This window comes from Protopterus annectens, chromosome 1.part1, assembly GCF_019279795.1.
Source record: "Protopterus annectens isolate FY-2018-M chromosome 1.part1, PAN1.0, whole genome shotgun sequence".
NCBI classification, from domain to species: Eukaryota; Metazoa; Chordata; order Ceratodontiformes; family Protopteridae; genus Protopterus; species Protopterus annectens.
Window position 1 is genome coordinate 655,710,878 of NC_056726.1, and position 3,472 is coordinate 655,714,349.

The following is a 3,472-nucleotide window of genomic DNA, read 5'->3' on the forward strand; positions in this document are numbered from 1 at the left end:
TCTATGAATACAGGACTCATTTTCTCTCTTCACACCCTAGTCCAATCTGTCGAGATGGACTCTTCAGATTTTGCATGGTGAACAATGTCCATGAAAGTTCAGTTGCAAGGCTTGTGGGGTCATCAGGACATACCAAAGCAGATAAACATTAAAGAATGTTGGCAGTGATTCCTGCCTTAAATATTTTTCACCACTTATGGACTCTGTGTCCTCTTCTAGTGGTCACAGACAACACTATTCTAATGTGGTGCCCGAACAAGCAAGGGGTACATGGTCATACCCTCTTTGCTGGTTAAAAATGATGGCCTGGATGCCAACTCTATTGCATTATATGACTCGTCAGGCCTCATGCATTCCATCAGAGCAAAACACAGTGGCAGGCAAACTAAGCAGATCCTGAGCAGACCCTCAAGAGTAGAAGTTCAATAGTTTCTGAATTTACCTCCATGTAGAGGTCTTTTAGGACTTGATCCAGATTTGGGGAACATCTGAAGTAGATCTATTTACCTCCTTTCTAAGTAGACAACTGAAAAAATTCTGTTCAAGCATCCCTATAGCCATGATTGTAAGACAGATGCTCTGTCGTTCCCATGGCCGGGAATGCTCCTTTTTGGATTTCCACTTTTTACAATAATTCCCAAGATACTTTTAAAGATTCAGAAAGAATTACCAAAGATCGTTGTGGTAACCCCATTTTGGTTAAGGCAAAGTTGGCTCTTCTTTTTAAAGGAACTGGTGATGGACAATTACCCCAAGCTTCCTCACAGATGAGATCTGTTCACACAGCATTAGAGCCATTGCAACTGACAGCCTGGATGATTCTATTTTGATACTTTTTAGACACTTGTTCCATGAAGATGATTACCAAATATTTTAGGAAGCAAGAAAACCTGCAACTAGAAAACCTTATATTTACAATTTGAAGAGATTTTCTAGGTAGTGACTACCTAATAACAGAGGTCCTGAAAGAGTTTTGACCCCTCTGGTTTCAAAATATTTGTTTAAGGTACTTAAAGATGGTTTGTCATATGCTTCTATCAAAGTGCATCACACAGCCATCTCAGCTTGCCTGCCCCAGTGGCCTAATGGATAAGGCATTGGCCTCCTAAGCCAGGGATTGTGGGTTCGAGTCCCACCTGGGGTGATATCATCTTGGTACAAGTGAAGATTTTGTTGGGAGGGTGGCCTAATGGTTAAGGTGTTTGCCTTACAAACACAAAGTGCAGGGTTTGAGTCTCACAAGGGATAATTGGCTAAGCTTATAATGGCTTGCAAGGGCAATTAGCTTAGTAAGAATCTATGAATGAATCCCTCTCTTTTGTCTGTTTTTGAATTCAGTTTATGAAAGGAGTGCTCCACATGAGACCAACTCAAAAGCAACTTCCTTGTCCCTGCAATCTCACCTTACCTCCTTTTGAACTTGCCTCTCAGGCTGATTTACAGTTCATTACTTGAAAGAGTGGTTTACTAATTGCTCTGACATCTGCAAGGTGAGTCTCTCAGCTGCAAAATCTCATGGTGGATCAACCTTATCTTATTTTTCACAAGGACAGGTTTTTGTTGGACACTAATCCATCATTCATACCTAATTTTCTTTCTGAATTTACCTTGAATCAAGCCATCAATCTCCCATTGTTCTATCCTGAGTTGAGAAACAAGGGAGAAAAGATTCTACATACATTGGATGCACATAGACAATCCAGGTAGAACATTGACAGAACAAAGGCCTGTAGGAATGCTGAACAAATGTTTGTCACCTATATGGGGGCTAAGAAAGTTTAACCTGTCTCTAAGCAAACTATTGCATGATTGTTGCCCCCTGCTATTGTTTTCTGTTAACCACACAATGGTAAATCCATTCCAGACTAAGTTAAGGCTAACTCAACTAGGGCCTTATCCTCTTCAATGACATTGCTAGGACCATTTTCTGGAAGTTCCTGGATCCGTATCCTTCCATCTTCCAGATAGGGTAAGATCTGGAAATCAACCCAAAATGTCACTGAGGCTGTGGGAATGATGAACATAGTACAGTTACTTAAGCCCTTCTTATGAGTAACAGTAGATGTTACAATAACTCACTGCATTAGTAGTAGCACCCACCAGCCATCCCACAGACTGCCCATAGCTGAGGTGGGTTTCAACCTACTTGATTCAGTTGTTGGATTTTTTTTTTTTTTAATATGGTACTCTGATTGGCTGCACATTTACTCTTGCTATATGATTCTGACTTCAGGTACTTTCCTCTCCTTCTTTGTGGAAATGAAAAAGCCTATAAAATCACTTTCTCTCTGTCAGCTAAAGACTTTTCTCTCAGGATAAACTCAGCCAAAATGCTGTCACAAGAAGAGAGATGGAGGGGATTCTGAGTTTCTGAAAAATGGTCAGTAGTGGGTTACCTTGGCAGATAAGAAGCAGTGGTGCAGCAGTAGCATTGTCACCTCACAGCAAGAGGTTCTCCAGTTCAATTCTTGGCTGGGGTACCTTCTGTGTGGAGTCTGCATGTCCTCCCTGCACTTGTGTGGGTTTCCTCTGGGTGTACCGGTTTCCTCCCACGTTACAAAGACATGCGTCTGGAGTGTTTTTCCCTGGGCCTCCATTGAAAATTGGCTTTGTTCCAAGTTGGACTTTCCCGGTTAATAAATGTTAAATAAATAAAATAAATAACCCAAAATGGCAATTAGGAATTCTGGCATCTATTGTTACAGGTAAGTAGGTTTAGCCCATTTTCTAAGCTTATTTAAATAAAGGCACAAAATGCTGCCCTTTAAGTCTATTGGTGATTTAGCTCAGAGGATCAAGGCTATGATAGCATGTATCTCTGAAGTTGTTAAGAAGAACTGATCAGTTCTCATGTTGGATGAGGGTGTTAAAATAATGCTTGGTACTGCACACTCTTTTTCTTTTCTTAATAAGTCCCTGAATGTGAGCTTTATTATAAACATTTTTTCACACATATACATTGTCTCAGTGCACTGCTACCTTCCCTTGTAGGTCCTGCAATGCCTGCAAATATATTATTACCACTACGACTATTTTACATCTGACCTTGAGTTTTGCTATTGATCTGAATTTGTATGCAGACTGTAAGTCCAATAAAAGTGTTTACTATGCAACGTGTCAAAAATGTGATCATTTTATATTGGAAAGTCTAATAGATCTCTTAAAGAGAGAATATTAGAATATATTGAGGACATCTGTAATTTGAGGGTTAAAAATGCTTAAGCAAAGCATGCGTATGAAATGGGTCCAGAACATTGATTTAAATTTACAATCCTGGAAGTTCTTAACACTAATATTAGAGGAGGTGATTTGGTTAACAAGACGCTGAATCACACTGGATTGTTCTCTTTACAGCCTTTGCATTTCCAAGTTTCATCTGTCATGTAACCTAAAATGCTAACATGATCGGTTGATGTTTTATGAATGAGCTTTTTTGTCAATGAAAGATGGGTGGGTACCTTTTGTCATGTGC

The 3,472-nt window shown here is 39.8% G+C and overlaps 1 non-coding gene across 1 annotated transcript; it reads left to right on the plus strand.

The window, feature by feature from the left end:
• Nucleotides 1-1,071: 1,071 nt before the first annotated feature.
• TRNAR-CCU lies at nt 1,072-1,144 on the plus strand. The gene has a single exon. It is a non-coding gene; the product is annotated as a tRNA-Arg (tRNA).
• Nucleotides 1,145-3,472: the final 2,328 nt, after the last annotated feature.